Raw genomic sequence first — 16,860 nt, 5'->3', positions numbered from 1 at the left:
GTATCGCGGGCCGCTCACAAATCGCGACAAAATCGCTCCTATTCTCTGGAATTGGATGAGTATTAAGACCAAAGAGCTGGCGCGCCCGCCTCTAAAACAGGCGCGGCCGCGCCTACTTTATGACGCGAGCCGCTCCTCAATCGCGCCTAAATCGCTCCTACTTTCTGGAATGGGAGCAATTTACATTCATGTAAAAGGCGCGCCCGCGATGGAACCAGGCGCGCCCGCGCCTTGCTGCTCTTGCCGATCGCGCTTCAGCCGCGTCCAAATCGCGCTGAGGTTCTGTCTCTTTAGTATTCATTCGAGCACAATTTCTCAAAATTCCTCATTTTTGCTTTACTCTTGTCTCTCTTTCCTCGTGGACACACGCAATCACACCTACATCAAAATTGATTGGGAAAAATGTTAGATGGATTAGTTCAAGCGATTTGAAAGAAAATAAAATCAAAGAGGTTAGAAACCGGGTTGCCTCCCGCAAGCGCTTCTTTAACGTCACTAGCTTGACGTACTTCACACGGAATCATGGTGACTTGAAAACATCAATGAGAGATAAATTTTCTGGCTTCTCAATTAGTTGACCCTCATAGTATGGCCTGAGACGGTGCCCATTCACTTTGAATGGAGGGTACTTGTCATTGAATATCTCAACCGAGCCATAAGGAAAGGCTTTGGATACTTGAAATGGACCGCTCCATCTAGACCTCAATTTCCCGGGGAAGAGCTTGAGTCTTGAATTGTAGAGTAGGACCTTTTGTCCTTCCACAAATTCCTTCTTGGAAATTTGAGCGTCGTGCCATGCCTTGGTTCTTGCTTTGTAGAGGCTTGCACTGTCATATGCGTTCATTCTCAACTCTTCCAACTCATGAAGCTCTAGAAGCCTTTGCTCACCCGCATTGTGGAGATCAAAGTTGATTTGCTTGATAGCCCAATGCGTTCGGTGCTCCATCTCTACGGGTAAATGGCAATTCTTCCCATAAACAAGCTTATAGGGGGTAGTCCCTATAGGAGTCTTGAAGGCGGTCCTATATGCCCACAATGAATCAATGAGCTTACTAGACCAATCCTTCCTTGTTCTAGCAACGGTCTTCTCCAAGATGACTTTCAACTCCCTATTTGTGACCTCCGCTTGACCACTTGTTTGGGGGTGGTAAGCAAGGCCTCGCTTGTGCGATACACCATACTTTGAAAGAAGCTTGTTGAATGCATGGTGCTTGAAGTGTGAGCCTCCATCACTTATGATTGCCTTAGGAACACCGAATCTTGGGAAGATGACTTTCTTGAACAAATTTATGACCACCTTCGAGTCGTTGGTGGGAGATGCCACGGCTTCCGCCCACTTGGAGACATAATCAACGGCAACTAGAATGTGCCGGTTTCCTTGGGATGAGATGAAAGGGCCCATGAAGTCAATTGCCCAAACATCAAAAATCTCTAGTTCAAGAATCGGATTTTGGGGCATCTCATCACGCCTTGATATGTTCCCCGTCCTTTGGCACCTATCACAAGTCTTAACAAATTGCCAAGCATCTTTGAATAGAGACGGCCAAAAGAGCATGCATTGCAAAACCTTGGAAGCGGTCTTTTGAGCACTCATATGACCACCACAAGGGGATGAGTGGCACATTGAGAGCACATCTTGGAACTCTTCATTAGGAACACATCTTCTCAAAAGTCCATCCACCCCTCTCTTCAACAACATGGGGTCATCCCATATATACTTCTTTGCTTCATACTTGAGCCTTCGATGTTGTTGAGGAGTGAAATCCGGAGGTATGGCACTACAAGCCAAGTAGTTCACAATATCCGCATACCAAGGCTCCGATTTTGCCTCAAGAGCATATAAGACATCATCCATAAGGGCATCTTCAATTGGCAAATCGTCTTCATGTATTCTTGCACCTCCCAACCTAGAGAGGTGGTCCGCCACCACGTTCTCGGCTCCCTTCTTATCTCTCATTTCGTAATCAAAATCTTGAAGGACCAACACCCATCTCAACAACCTCGGTTTGGCCTCCTTCTTACTTATCAAATATTTGAGAGCCGAGTGATCGGTATACACTATTGTCCTAGAACCAATGAGGTAGGGTCTAAACTTCTCAAATGAGTGGATAACCGCCAAAAACTCTTTTTCGGTAGTTGTATAATTCCGTTGAGCATCATTGAGAGTCTTGGACAAATAGTATATAACGTGAAGTTTCCCATCCTTTCTTTGTCCTAGAACTGATCCAATGGCCTCGTCGCTTGCATCGCACATTAGCTCGAATGGTAGAGACCAATCCGGTCCTTGGACTACGGGGGCGGTGCAAAGAGCCTTTTTCAACCTGCAAAATGACTCATGACAAGCTTCATCAAATACAAATTCTTTATCCTGTTGCAAGAGAGATGTGAGAGGCTTAGCAATCAAAGAGAAATCTTTGATGAAGCGGCGGTAAAAGCCGGCATGACCAAGGAAGGACCTCACTTCTCTCACATTTGTGGGAGGAGGAAGCTTCTCAATCACATCAACCTTCGCACCATCAACTTCGATGCCCGCTTGGGAGATTTTATGGCCAAGAACAATGCCATTTTCCACCATGAAGTGGCATTTCTCCCAATTGAGCACCAAGTTGGCACTCTCACACCTTTCTAAACAACGAGATAAATTCATTAGGCATTTCTCATACGTGCCTCCACCAACGGAAAAGTCGTCCATAAAAACTTCCATTTCTTCCTCGATCATTTCACTAAAAATTGACATCATGCATCTTTGGAAGGTAGCCGGGGCATTACAAAGACCAAAAGGCATCCTACGGTAAGCAAAAGTTCCGTAGGGACAAGTGAAAGTGGTCTTTTCTTGATCTTTTGGGTCAATTGGGATTTGGAAGAATCCCGAATAACCATCAAGAAAGCAATAAAAGGCATGCTTTGTAAGCCTCTCAAGCATTTGATCGATGAACGGTAATGGAAAATGGTCTTTGGAAGTGTTGGCATTTAATTGGCGGTAATCAATACACATACGCCAACCCGTAACAAGCCGAGTTGGGACCAATTGTTGCTTATCATTGACCATTACCGTCATACCTCCCTTTTTCGGCACTACTTGAACCGGGGACACCCAATCACTATGAGCGATTGGATAGATAATCCCCGCTTCAAGTAGCTTGGAAACTTCCTTTCTCACAACCTCTTGCATGGAAGGATTAAGTTTCCTTTGCCGTTGCCTACACGGCTTAGCACCCTCCTCTAAATCGATTTTATGCATGCATAGGGAGGGGCTTATACCCTTGAGATCATCAAGAGTATAACCCAAAGCCTTCCTATGCTTTTTCAAAACATTAAGCAATGAGGAGGTTTGTTCTTCCGTGAGGTTAGCATTGACAATGACCGGAAAAGTATCATTAGCATCCAAAAAGACATACCTCAAGCCCGAAGGTAGAGGTTTCAATTCTACCTTCGGAGCTACCTTACCATTGGAGATTTCCTCCTCTTCTACTTGGAAGACTTCATATGGTTGGAGCATCTCTTGGTCGGGGGTTGTCTCCTCTTTCTCATCAAGCATTTCCTCATATAATTGCATCTCCTTTTGATCACCTACCTCATTCTCATTCAACAAAACATTCTCAAGTAGATCATTAGAAGCATGCATATGAGGGTACCTAAACTCATTCATCAAGTTTTCAATTGTATCTATTCTAAAGCATTCATTGCTAGAGGAAGGTTGTCTCATCACCTTATTCAAATCAAATTCGATAGAATCATTGTCAACCTTCAAGGTCATCTTGCCTTCTTTGACATCAATAATTGCTTTAGAAGTAGCTAGGAATGGCCTACCCAAGATTATAGGAATTCTTTCATCTTCATCCATCTCAAGAATATAAAAGTCCACCGGAAAAGTGAACTTACCAACTCTAAGGGGTATGTCCTCTACTTTCCCTATAGGCAATTTTGTGGACCTATCCGCTAGTTGGAGGGTGATGTTTGTAGGTGAAAGGTTTCCCACATTAAGCTTTTGGTAGACCGAGAAAGGCATTAAACTCACACTAGCACCTAGGTCACACAAAGCTTTCCCCAAATGAACCTCATTGATAGAACAAGGGATGGAAAAACTACCGGGATCTTGCAATTTAGTTGGTAGCTTACTAGAGAGAATAGCACTACAATTTGCGGTTAAGCTAACGGTTTCAACTTCTCTCCTTCCATTCAAGAGGTCTTTTAGGAATTTAGAGTAGTGTGGCATCTCTTTCATAGCATCCACAAAGGGTATAGAGACATGCAAGCTCTTTACTACATCTAAAAATTTTCCGAATTGGACATCAAGCCTAGACCTAGCAAATCTTTGGGGAAAAGGTAACCTCTCATTCCTAGGTTGGAGATTAAGGGGTAAAGATGTTTGATCTTTGGTGCTCTCCTTTTCGGGTTCCTTCTCTTTCTCTTTCTCACCCCTCTCATTCTTTCCGGCACTTCCCTCTAGAATCTCATTCTCTCTTGATGACTCATCCTCAACCTCAAGTCCTATCCTCACATCGGGACTCTTCTCAACATTTAGATCACTATCAAGGATCTTCCCACTTCTAGTAGTAATGGCATACATAGACTTGGGGTTGACACCTTGGCTAGGTAAAGAAGAAGATGAAGAAGGGGAGGATGAAGAACTTGGTTGGGCAATTTGAGAGATTTGGGTCTCAAGCATTTTCATGTGTGCCTTGATTTGTTTCTTTTCTTCCTCTTGACTCTTATTATGGTTTTCTTGATTTTTAATGAAATTTTGAAGCATAGTCATCATAGGATCCGGAGGGGCTTCTATTTGGAGGGGTTGAGTAAGGGGAATTTGAGAATGGGGCCTTACTTGGTCAAAACCGGGGGGTCTACTATTTTGTGAGAAAGTAGAAGCATTTTGAGGTCTATTACCCCCGGAACCCTGATTGGAATTAAAACGTTGTTGGTTGTTGGAATAGTGTTGTTGGTTTTGATTCCAATTAGGTCTTTGGTTTGGGTAGCTTCTTCCATTGTAATTGGAAGAGTTTCCCCTACCTTGGCCTTGGTTATCATAACCACCACCACTTTGATTCCATTGACTTTGATTCCAACCACGGTTTAGGTTTTGATTCCAATTGGGCCGCATTCCATTATTTCCCTCACGGGGCACAAAATTCATGGCATTAACGTCTTCAACATTATCATCATTTTCATGGGGAGGGGGACCTTCACTTATGGACATACATTGCTGAGAATTATGATCATAGCCTCCACATATATCACAAAACATACAACCGGGAGGCATGGCATTGTAATTAGAGGGAGAAGAAGTAGAAGGACTCATACCATGGCCTCCCTTGGGAGAAGGGGAGGAAGTATTTTGAGAACTTGATTTCATGAACTCCTCCATTTGTTTCGCCATCTTTGCCATTTGGTTGGAAAGATTTGTGATGGCATTGGTTTGTTCGACGGATTGTATCGTTCCTTTACTAGAAGTGGCTTCCCTCTCACCTTCGTACCAATCCTCATAATTGCGCACAACATCTTCTATGATACTCTCCACTTCATCTTCCCTTTTGTTCATGATTGGGCCTCCGGCTCCGGCATCAAGGCTAGTCTTGCTTTGAGGGGAGAGTCCTCCGTAGAATGTTTGGAGAACTTGCCAATTAGGAATCCCATGGTGTGGGCACTGCCTTTGTAACTCTTTGAATCTCTCCCATGCCTCACAAAGAGACTCTCCACCTCTTTGGCGGAAACTTTGAATCTTTGAGCGAGCCTCGGCGGTTTTCTTGTGATTGTAAAACCTTCCTAGGAACGCCGTAGTTACCTCATTCCAAGTCGTGAGGGAGCCGGGGGGGACATCCTTGTTCAACCAATGTTCCGCCGCTCCCATGAGTGAGAACGGGAACATCTTCAATCTTATGTACTCTTGGGAGACTCCGTTGATCTTGATAGTGTCACAATACTTGAGAAACTCTTTGAGATGCTCATGGGGATTCTCAAATTTCCCACCGGTAAATTGCCTCTTCTCTATCATTGAAATGAAATTAGGCTTTATCTCGAAATTGTTTGCTTGAGTGGTGGGGGCTAGGATCCCACTTTGAGAGGCATAAGGTTCGGGTGCTCCAAGTTGCTTTAGTGACCTTTGATCACCCATGTTTCCCGATCCAGCCATGCTTTGTTGATTATGGTATTGGGCAAATGGGTTGGGAATTGAGCCTGTGGATGGTTCGCTCTCCTCACTTGAAGTGGGTGAAGATGGGGCAGGGGAGCTTCTCACTTCCTCTTGAAGTGGGTCTTCATCTCTCTCCCTTGCTTGTCTCCTCAATTGGGCTAGAGTACGCTCTAGCTCGAGGTCTATGGACACCAAAGGCCTAGAGCAATTAGGCCTCCTGTGCATATACAAAGCTAAGCAGAAAGTGAGCACTGACAAGATATGGAAAAACAAAAGAATAGAAAAGAACTAGTCTCAACAAGAAAATAAACACACAATAGAAACCGTTTCCCCGGCAACGGCGCCAATTTGACGGGTGGTATTTTAGGTCGTTACTAAGACACCTCTATCAAATGATATTTGTAGTCCTAAACATGCAACTAAAAGAGTATAGAGGCAAGTCAAGGGTCGAACACAAGGAAACGATTAAGCACCGCTATTTATCTCCTAATGTTAATCTAATTCGATCAAGAAGTATGGTGGGTAAAGTAATGACTAAGAGGGATAGAATAACAATTAAAACAAGCACTAGGGGGAAGGATCAAACATGCTATGAATTCAACGAGGGTAGGCAACGGAAAATAGGTTTACATGTAACCCAAGCAACTCATACAAGGCAATATCAAGAATATTCTCTAATCACCTATCGGGATTAAGAGCTTTCCTAGCTAGCATACACTCACACTATCGTCGTAAGGTATACAAGCTAAGGTCATGCAATAATCAATCACCTAATGACTATTCCTAAGTCGCACTATCGTCACGATTTAGTTTACGTCATTCAACCACAACATGCGTATGGCCATAAACAAGGAGTGGCTAATAAGTATAAGCACAAGGAAGATTTAATCACAAAAATTCCAGATTAACCTAGCCTAGCATATATCAAACTCAAAGCATATCCTCACCAAACCCCTAGCAACAAGAAACTACTCACTAGTCATAACTACAACTACAATCATACTAAGCAACATTATAACCAATGAAATAGTAAGAAAGACAAAGTTTTTATCAACTAAACTAACAAAGGTAGAAACTTTAATCATAAAAACAAGAGAAAAGAGAGAAATATATCAAAACCTTCATTGAAATCCAAATAAAGAGCCATACATCATTCAATCTCCAAGCTTGACCATACATCAATGTTGCAAAACTACCTCTTCAAAAACTAAGAGTAAAAAAACTCTCCTCTAAGGTTCTATGCTGAAAATAAATAATATCCCTATGATAGAATGTTGTTTTTTTTTTTCGTTAGCCCTTTTGCCTCCCTCCTTTAACTTGGGCTGAAATCGGGATTTGAATCAGCAGCAGACAGGCGCGCCCGCGCCCAACAATGGCGCGACCGCGCGTTAAATGATGGCGCGGCCGCTCCTCGAAATGCGCGCCCGCTCCAAAGTGGGTATTTAATGGTTGGTCCAGCTCATCAACGCGCCCGCGCTCAAGGGATGCGCGCCCGCGCTTACAGGTGGCGCGCCCGCTCCTCTGGTGGCGCGCCCGCGCCATTTGTCTGGTCTGGATTTCTTCCCGTTTAGCCCTTGTTCCTTCCATCTCCGAATCAACGGCATACACCTGCAATCATGAAACAGGAAGGCAAGGCGTAATACAACGAAAGAGGAGGGGAGTATAAACTACCTAAACCACATGAATACACATTACGCGCCACAAAGGTAGAATACTCGAAATGGGCGGATCATAGCAAAAACATATTAAAATGGACCGAATTATTACTAAAACTACTAGAAAAGACTATCCTAAGAGCGACATAAATGTCACTCATCAGGTACCTCCCGTCGGTCTGGATTTCATAACGACCAGGCGGTACCAAACTTACCATTTGTACCGCAACAACAATATTTTCTACAGCCACCTCTGTTTGGAGGACAGGCGGCAAAAAATGTCCAGCCTTTGGACTGGCAAGTACGGTTGCTAAGACTTGGAGAGCAACCGTCTGCTTTCTCCAAGGAAATTACTGAAGCCGCTCAGCCGGCCAAAGTTAAAAATGTGCTAGTAGGCGCCTATGACGGCACTACTAACCCTGAAGACCATTTGATGGCGTTCACCAACTTAATGTATCTCCAAGGGTTGGATGATCCCACTTGGTGCAAGTGTTTCCAAGCGACTCTCAAAGGAATCGCACAGCAATGGTTCGACAACCTAGCGCCTGGTTGTGTGAACAACTTCAGGACGCTTGCTTACTTATTCACCTCCAACTTTGCCATCAACATACTTGCAAAGAAGCGTCTTGATTTAGGGACGATTCAACAAGGCGAGAAGGAGGGGCTCCGTTCTTACATCAGGTGGTTCAACCTGATGAGAATACAGATTAAAGGGCTACCGGATGAGGTGGCCTATACTGACTTTTTCAGAGGTCTCAAGGACGGGCCGACCTTCAAGTTTGACCTGGTTAGAAAGAGGGTTGCGACTCTTCAAGAAGCTTTAATTGAAGCAGAAGCCTATATACAGGCAACTGATATCTGTAGTACTGGAAAGCAGTCGGACGGAAAGAGGTCTGACAAAAAAGAAGGTCGACCAAAGCAGTCGTCCAATAAAGATGATAAAAAGAGAAAAGAGGTTTGGGCGGCCGATTTCTCTAAACAGCCGGCCCAGAAAAAGAAGAAAGAGTTCAAACCATACTCTCCTAAGTATGCGTTCAGCAAGGATAGCCAAGCTATTCTCAAAGAAATCAAGGGCCGGATCTCAATCGAGAAGCCGGCCCCCATGAAGGGTTTTGCGAGCAATCGAAACCAAGATAAATTCTGCCATTATCATGAAGACGTTTGTCATGAAACCAACGAATGTATCAGTTTCATGCGCTACCTAGACCGCTTGGCTGAACAAGGCAACCTTGACTCCTATGTCAAGAAGTCTAAGGGAATTACTTCGTCAAAGAATAAGTAGTCGGCCAAAAAGAATCAACAGGCCGATAGTTCTGATACAGATGATGCAGTCGTCTACACAATTGCAGGCGGCTTCTCAGGAGGGGGCCCCACTATCAGGGGCAATAAAGACAATATTAGGCGGCTAGATGTCAATTCCTTTCACCAAGAACAGCCCTCCAAGAATTCATTCCTAGAAATTGTCATCATAGAAGAAGATCTAGGAGGGGTAAGGGGGTCGCATGATGACCCCATTGTTATTGAATGCAAAGTGGCCAACCAAAGAGTTGGCCGAATCCTCATAGATACCGGTAGTTCCTCCGACATTATCAGTAGCAAGTGTTTGTCAAAGCTCAAATACAATTTTGATTGCATACATCCGGTATCCCACCCTCTAGTAGGGTTTGGAGGAGGAGTCGTCCACCCTGTAGGACGAGTGGATTTACCCATCCGCCTGGGTGAGAAGAGGGAGGGCCGTCACATGGTGGTCTGGTTCCCAGTAGTTGAGGAACTCTCGGCCTACAACATGATTCTGGGACCACCTACCCTAAATAATTCAAAAGCTGTCATTATCCCATCTCTTATGTTGCTCAAATTTGAGAAGGATGATGGAACAGTCGGCTCCCTAAGGGGAGATCAGAAGATGGCCCGGGAGTGCTACCTCTTGGATATCAAACCCACTGTGGTGGCCGCTGGGTTAAGTGGTGAAAAAGTAGATCTTGACGTTGTCAAGGAGGATGCGCCTGCTCAAGAAGCAAGCGACAAGAAAAGAAAGGCTGCCCAGTTGGGGGCCGCAAGAAAAGAAAAAAGATAGTAATCACTAGCAGAGGAGCGGTCAGACGAATTCCGCCCTCAGCCGGCTGGTGAGCATACGGACCTGGTCCTGGACGACTCGTGCCTTGACCGAACAGTCAAGGTTGGGACGACTGCTCTTAGAGTTCTGGGTGAAGATTTTCACCAACTTTTGAAAGAATACAAAGACATCTTTGCGTTCGAAGTTCATGAAATGTCAGGCATTAGTCCTGACCTGGCGGTACATAAACTGGTCGTGGATCTGAAAAAGAAGCCGGTAAGGCAGAAGAAGCGGAACCATGGCGAAGAAAGGAGTCAGGCGGCAGCCGCCGAAGTTAAAAATTGGCTTAACGCAGGGTTCATTCGGCAATGTTACTTCCCAAACTGGGTTGCAAATGTTGTGCTTGTCAAAAAGCCGAATGGTACCAGGCGAATGTGTGTGGACTACACGGACCTAAACATGGTGTGCCCCAAGGACAGTTACCCTTTGCCCAAAATTGACAGTCTGGTCGACTCAACAGCCGGCTATGCTTTAATGAGCTTCATGGACGCCTACTCTGGCTTTCATCAAATTCCTTTGTGGAAGAAAGATCAGGAGAAGACGGCCTTCGTCACTGATCAGGGCCTATATTGCTACACAGTCATGCCGTTTGGTCTTAAGAATGCCCCGGCCACTTTCCAAAGAATGATAAATATTGTCTTCTTTGACCAGATTGGGAGGAACGTCGAGGCATACATTAATGATATGATTTTTAAGTCCAAGCTTCAGATAGACCATCTGTCGGACCTCCGAGAAACATTCACCACACTCAGGCGGCACCATGTTATGCTCAATCCCAAGAAATGTGTATTTGGGGTTGAGTCTGGTAAATTTCTCAGATTCCTCATCAATGAGAGAGGAATAGAGGCAAACCCTGAGAAAGTGCAGGCGGTCGTCGACATGCAGTCGCCTCGCACCGTCCGAGAGGTTCAGAAGCTAACAGGTTGTCTGGCGGACTTGGGAAGATTTCTCAGCCGATCAGGCGACAAGTGCCTTTACTTTTTCCAGGCTATAAACAAGAAGGCAAGGTTTGAATGGGGGCCAGATGCTGAGGCGGCCTTCCAAAAATTGAAAGTTCACTTACATTCCTTGCCGAGGCTGATCAGTCCTTTGCCCAAAGAGGTGCTTTACATGTACCTGACCGTTTCTGATCATGCTCTAAGCGCGGTCCTTCTTGCTGAAAGAGACGGCTGCCAGCTCCCAGTCGTCAGGCCGGATGATCAAACGGGCAATAGAAATTCAGAGCCTCGAAGTCACATTCGAGCCCAGAAAAGAAGTAAAGGGGCAAGCCTTTGCTGACTTTATTGTAGAAATGACTCGGCCCCCTGATTCTCAAGTTCCAGACCAAGTCTGGAAGGTATATGTGGACGGGAGCTCCACCTCAAATGGTTGTGGAGCAGGCGTCATATGTCAGTCGCCAGAGGGTGACAGGTATGAGTATGCTCTACATTTCAATTTTCAAGCCTCGAACAACGAGGCAGAATATGAAGCTTTACTAGCCGGAATCCGCATGTGCAAGGCGGCTGGGGCAAGAAAAAATAGACGCCTGTTCTGATTCACAATTGATAGTGAGTCAGTACAATGGCGAATACGAAGCAACCCATCCGGCAATGATCAAGTAATTACAGGCGGTACGACAAGAAGTAGGATCCCTTGAAGATTTTCATCTGACTCAAGTACCAAGATTTGAGAACAACCAGGCGGATACTCTTTCAAAGTTAGCATCCTCGGCCTCCTGTGATACTCCACGAACCTTTTTCTAGGAGGTTATGGAGAAAAGAAGCATTGAGGAAGACCCTATTGGAATTTTAGACAGAACCTCAACCTGGATGGATCCAATTAGGGCCTATCTAACAGACGACATTTTGCCGGATGATCATCACCAGGCGGCCACACTGAAAAAATGAGCGTCCAGTTTTGAAATGATCAAAGGAGAACTTCACAAGAGAGGGTACCTCCAACCCTTCTTGAAGTGTGTTACCCCAGAAAAAAGACGAGAGATCCTAGAAGACCTTCACTCTGGTTACTGCGTTTCTCATATAGGCGGCAGGTCGCTCGCCCAACGCGCAAGGCGGCAGGGTTATTTTTGGCCTACTTTAGAAGCAGATGCAATGGAGATGGTGAAAAAATGTGACAAGTGTCAAAAGTTTGGCAAGCTAATCCACCGTCCGGCTACTGATCTCACTGCTATCCACAGCCCACTACCGTTTGATAAGTGGGGCATGGATATTCTGGGTCCCTATACGCCTGCTACATGCGGCAGGAGATACATACTTGTGGCAGTCGATTATTTTACTAAATGGGTAGAGGCAAAGGCTGTCAAGGGAATCAAGACGAAGGATGTGATTTCATTCGTCTGGAAAAATATTATCACTTGGTTTGGAGTTCCCATGTCTATGGTTTTTTACAATGGTCCCCAATTAAAGACGCCTGTTCTCAAAAGCTGGCTGGGAGATCAAGGTATCTGGTATTACTTTGCATCAGTCGGCCGTCCACAAGCAAACGGCCAAGTAGAAGCTTTCAATAAAATCATCTCAGACGGTCTCAAGAAGAAGATTGAACGAGCAGGCGGCCTATGGGCAGATGAACTACCACATGTTCTCTAGGCCATTAGGACGACTGAAAAAGGGTCAACAGGAGAGACTCCATTCCTCCTAACCTATGGTGCGGAAGTTGTTCTCCCAATTGAACACTACGAGCCGACTCTTCGAGTAATGTTATACGACGAAGAGGCGAACTGGGAGTCCATGCGCCTGGCTTTGGACTCACTCCCAGAAAGGAGGGGCAATACAGCCTTGCGCCATGAAACTTACCGCCTGAGAATGACCAGATCATATAACAAAAAAGTACACAGGAATCCACTCAAAGTGGGGGACTTGTACTAAGAAAGATGGAAGGGGTCGGTAGGGCTAATAAATCCGGCAAATTAACTCCCAACTCGGAAGGACCCTACCGAATCTATGAAGATGTCCGGGATGGCACCTACCGTCTGGAAACACCAGACGGCCAACCCTTGCCTCGAACCTAGTATGTAGATAATCTCAAAAAGTATTATTTTTGAATAATGTAAATAGCCGAGAGCTACCTAATAAAAGTTCGCTATTTCACTTCACTTGATTTGTACTAAGAAGAGCATGTCTACTGGTAAAACAGTCGGCTACCCTCCAAGCTTTTTATTTACGAGTTTAATTAAGAGGGGCATGCCGCTTGTTCTAAACAACCGGCTACTCTCCCACAGTTCACAAAGAACTATCTAAGGCCTATGGCCGAAATGATCAGACCAGGCACCAGGCCTGTTGATCCACCTTTAAAACCATTCCGACCTGTGCCAAAATTATAGCAGGCGTCCGGCGGCATCCATCCGGATGAAATTCGTTGCAGAGAGCAGCTCCCTTTTGGGTGGAACATTGTTCTATAAATTAATTACACGGCACCTATACGATTGCCTATTAAGGCAACCACGTAGCTTGGATAACTCTCACTGGTCCAACAAGTGTTTGCAGTTAGCATCCGCGTCAAATAACCGACTGTACTACTTGGGATAAGTACATCTGGTACCTTTTGAGTTAATAGCCAACAAACATTGGCAAATGAAGGGGTCCAATCGGCTTCCACCGCCTGGTACCTCTACTAATCAAACAATAGTGACGACAACTAAGTGATGTTCATGTTTACTTATAGTCACTCCTTAAAACTTTGTTTGAAATTGAAAAAAGTTTTCATATATCGCCTGTTCTTACTAAGTTATCACATCAGGGACTAGCCGGCCTATGCCGCTCAGTGCCTCTACTACAATAACCATGGCAAGCGAGTAATCACTCTCCTAAGAAAATTTCAAAAAATATGACGGAACCGCCTGTCTAAAGGGGAACCAGTCATCAAGATATGTTAGAGACCGGTTGGATAAATGGCCGACTGATCGCCTAGCCTGGAAATAGACAATCAGTCGTGCAGGGGCATAGGTAGCTCCTACATGGTACCTGTCTACAACTGTCGGCCATACAAAACAGTCGGTATGACATGCAAGTGGATATCAGAGTTTCGACACTTAGCAAAAATAAGAGCACAATTCGAAATTTGGCAGCTAAGGCGACCTAAAAAGATGGTCGCTGAAATTCTATTAAAAGTCGGCCATAAAGACCGGCACAAATATTCAAGACCCCGGCCCCTTGGCCGGGTAAAGATACAAAAATAAGCCAGCCATAAAGACCGGCAAAATATTCAAACCCCGACCCCTTGGCCGGGTAAAAGAGATACAGAAATAGACGCGCAGGCCGAAGAAAAAAGAAGACATAAGCTTTAAGATGGGGGCAGATCTTCAACAACAACAGCCGCCTGGTCAGCATTCTTCTTGCTTGACTCGGCACCAGCTGCACCCTTTTTAGACGCATCTGCCCCAATCGGCACCAAGGCCACTATCGGCTCCTCCGCCTCCTCCTCTAGCGTATCATTCTCAGCAGCCGCTAGTAAGACTTCTTGGTTATACGTTTCAGAGCATTGGCAAAATTGTTTTTCCCAAGAAGCAAAGTCGGCGTTTGGAAAGAGGCGAGTCCAGTTCATGCGCTTGATTTGGGCCGAGTCCTCCATCATGTCTCGAACCAAATCCCTCTTCTCTTGTTCAGCCTTGGCCGAGAGCTCCTCAGTAAGGCTCTTCTCCTGGTTTGCCAGGCGTTCCTTGACATGCTCCAAGGATTTCTCCAAGGCGTCGTATCGGATCACTCTTTGCTTGAGAGGCTTCAGCTCGGCTTTAAGGTTTTGGATGGTCGCCTCCAACTCATTGTTTCTCTTCTTGGCCACCTCCAACTCAGACCTAACAGTAGAAGTGGCCTGCGCATGATAATAAAGAATATTAGTTGTCAAAATTTCATTTTGGGCAATTTGAAACATTACCTTATCACAGTCAGAGGCGGCCATGGCTTTAGCATCCTTTACCTCTTTGTTCTTCGCACTAATGGGTTTGCGAAGGCCGTTTACTCGGAGCAGGGACTGAAAAAAGAAAATAAGCGTCAGATTCCAAAAGAAAAAAAGGCATCATGGAATTAAACAACAAAAATACGCTAAGTAAACCTCAGCAAGGAGCCCTGCAATTCTATCTAGGTCAAGGGTGCCGACACCCCTGACCGCGTCTCTCTCTGCTGGAGGGACGGCTTTGATCATGGACTTGGCCACTTCGACCAGGTCCGGTTCTTGAGGGCCGACTACATCAAAAGTAAACAGAAACCTTAGACATCAAGGTGAAAGAAAAATGGGTCAAAGCCTAGAAGAGCAGTTTCATACTTCTAGGCGGCTTGCTAGGAGTTTGTGAAGGAGTGGCCGGCTGTTTTTCAGTAGCCGCATGTTTCCTGGCAGAACTAGGCGAGCTCGCCACAGTTGTCCTCCGGGTTTTGGAATCCGGCTGATGGGAGGAGGAAGTTCTTGGTGTGCCCATCTAAAAAAAAAAACCACAAATGGTTAATATGTGAATAAACCCAACCTTTTGACAAAAAAAAAGGGAGAGGCGAAAGCTGGGAACTCACTAAGGGCGTCTCCTTGATGGGAGAGTCAGCTGAAGATTTTTGCTGCATGATGGATGCTCGCAACATAGCAGCCGCTGTTTTGGAGGCGGTGATTTTGCTCATGGCTTCCGCTGCATGAATGAATACGGAAGTTAGGAAAGTTTATAAAATAATTTCCACAAAAGTGCATATTCGACAGGTCGGCTACCTCTAGAGCATCGACTGTTGAGGCCACAAGCGGCCAGGAAGTACTCGTCATAGAGCCATTTGTAGCTCGGGACGCAGTGCAGGGGTACTTGCTCTCGTACCCCTATAGTAAAGTCGACCCTGGTCTCTACTTTAAAGAGTCCTCGGTCCAGGATCTCTTTTTTAGCTTTGAGGGGGAACAGGCGGCATGCTGCGACCGCCTGTAAGAAGAGGCGGGTCTCTGTTCCACCTATTAAAGCGTTGGTTCAATTCCTTGTCTGAACTCTCAATAACGAGGAAGGTGCTTCTCCAATCCTTCCATTTGTTCTCTTTATCTCTTGTCATGAGGTAGCCTCTGTGGCTCGTCAATTGGTACCAGCCGGTACCGCCTGCCTTAAGGGTCCGGCTGAGATAGTTCATGTGGGCGAAAGCCACGAAATTTGGCTCCACCCCATACATTTCAGACCCGGCTACATAGCCGAGAACGTTGAACCAGGAATTTGGGGCTAACTTCCATAACCCCAACTCATATCCGTCAAGGATTCGCTGGACAACCGGATGTAAAGGGAAACGCAGCCTAGCTCTAATAGCCGCCTCATAGCAGCCAAAGCAGGCGCTATCATAACTGGTCCCTGCCGGCCAGAGGACTATGTCTTGTGGATCTGGCACAAAAACTAGAAAGCCAGGGCCCATTACATGGTCCGCTATGAAGCTGCCCACTTTCTCTTGCATGGCCTTGATTCGGCCTTTTGGAACGGTGCAGTAGTAAGGGGTGTTTTGCTCTCTATAAGTGGAGGATGGCTCCACCCAATTGTCCCCCTTCTCTACTGAATGAGCAAGCCTCGCCTCTTATAGGCGGGTGTGCCTCTCCTCTGCGTCGAGAGAAAGGTGACCAGAAGAACTAGAGTCGGACTCATCCTCTGAAGAGTCTGAAGAGGACGACTCCTCCCCTCTCCTAGAGGGGCCCACCTCCTCTCCTTCAACAAGAGTGGTAGAATATGTGGACATGTCTACGGTGAAATGGGAAGGGACCACCTTGATCCCTCCCTTAGAGCTGTTGGCAGCCAAGCCGCCTTGGTTCACTTCAACATCTGGCGTTTGGTCTGATGTTTCACTAATCGGCACCTGGAAGGAGGAGCTGTCCGAATTTGTGATCTTAGCAGTTCTTTTTGTTCTAGCCATTATGTTCTTCATAGACACAGAGACAGACGGACTTTGTATAAAGGGCAAAGATTGGCTCGAAAAAGGGCAGGCAACACTCCTAGTCCTAGACTCAGCCGTCCCCGGTGACCGTCTGATCAC

Source organism: Chenopodium quinoa, unplaced genomic scaffold (genome assembly GCF_001683475.1).
Source record: "Chenopodium quinoa cultivar QQ74 unplaced genomic scaffold, ASM168347v1, whole genome shotgun sequence".
Classification (NCBI taxonomy): domain Eukaryota; kingdom Viridiplantae; phylum Streptophyta; class Magnoliopsida; order Caryophyllales; family Amaranthaceae; genus Chenopodium; species Chenopodium quinoa.
Note: the sequence above shows the minus strand (reverse complement) of the source record.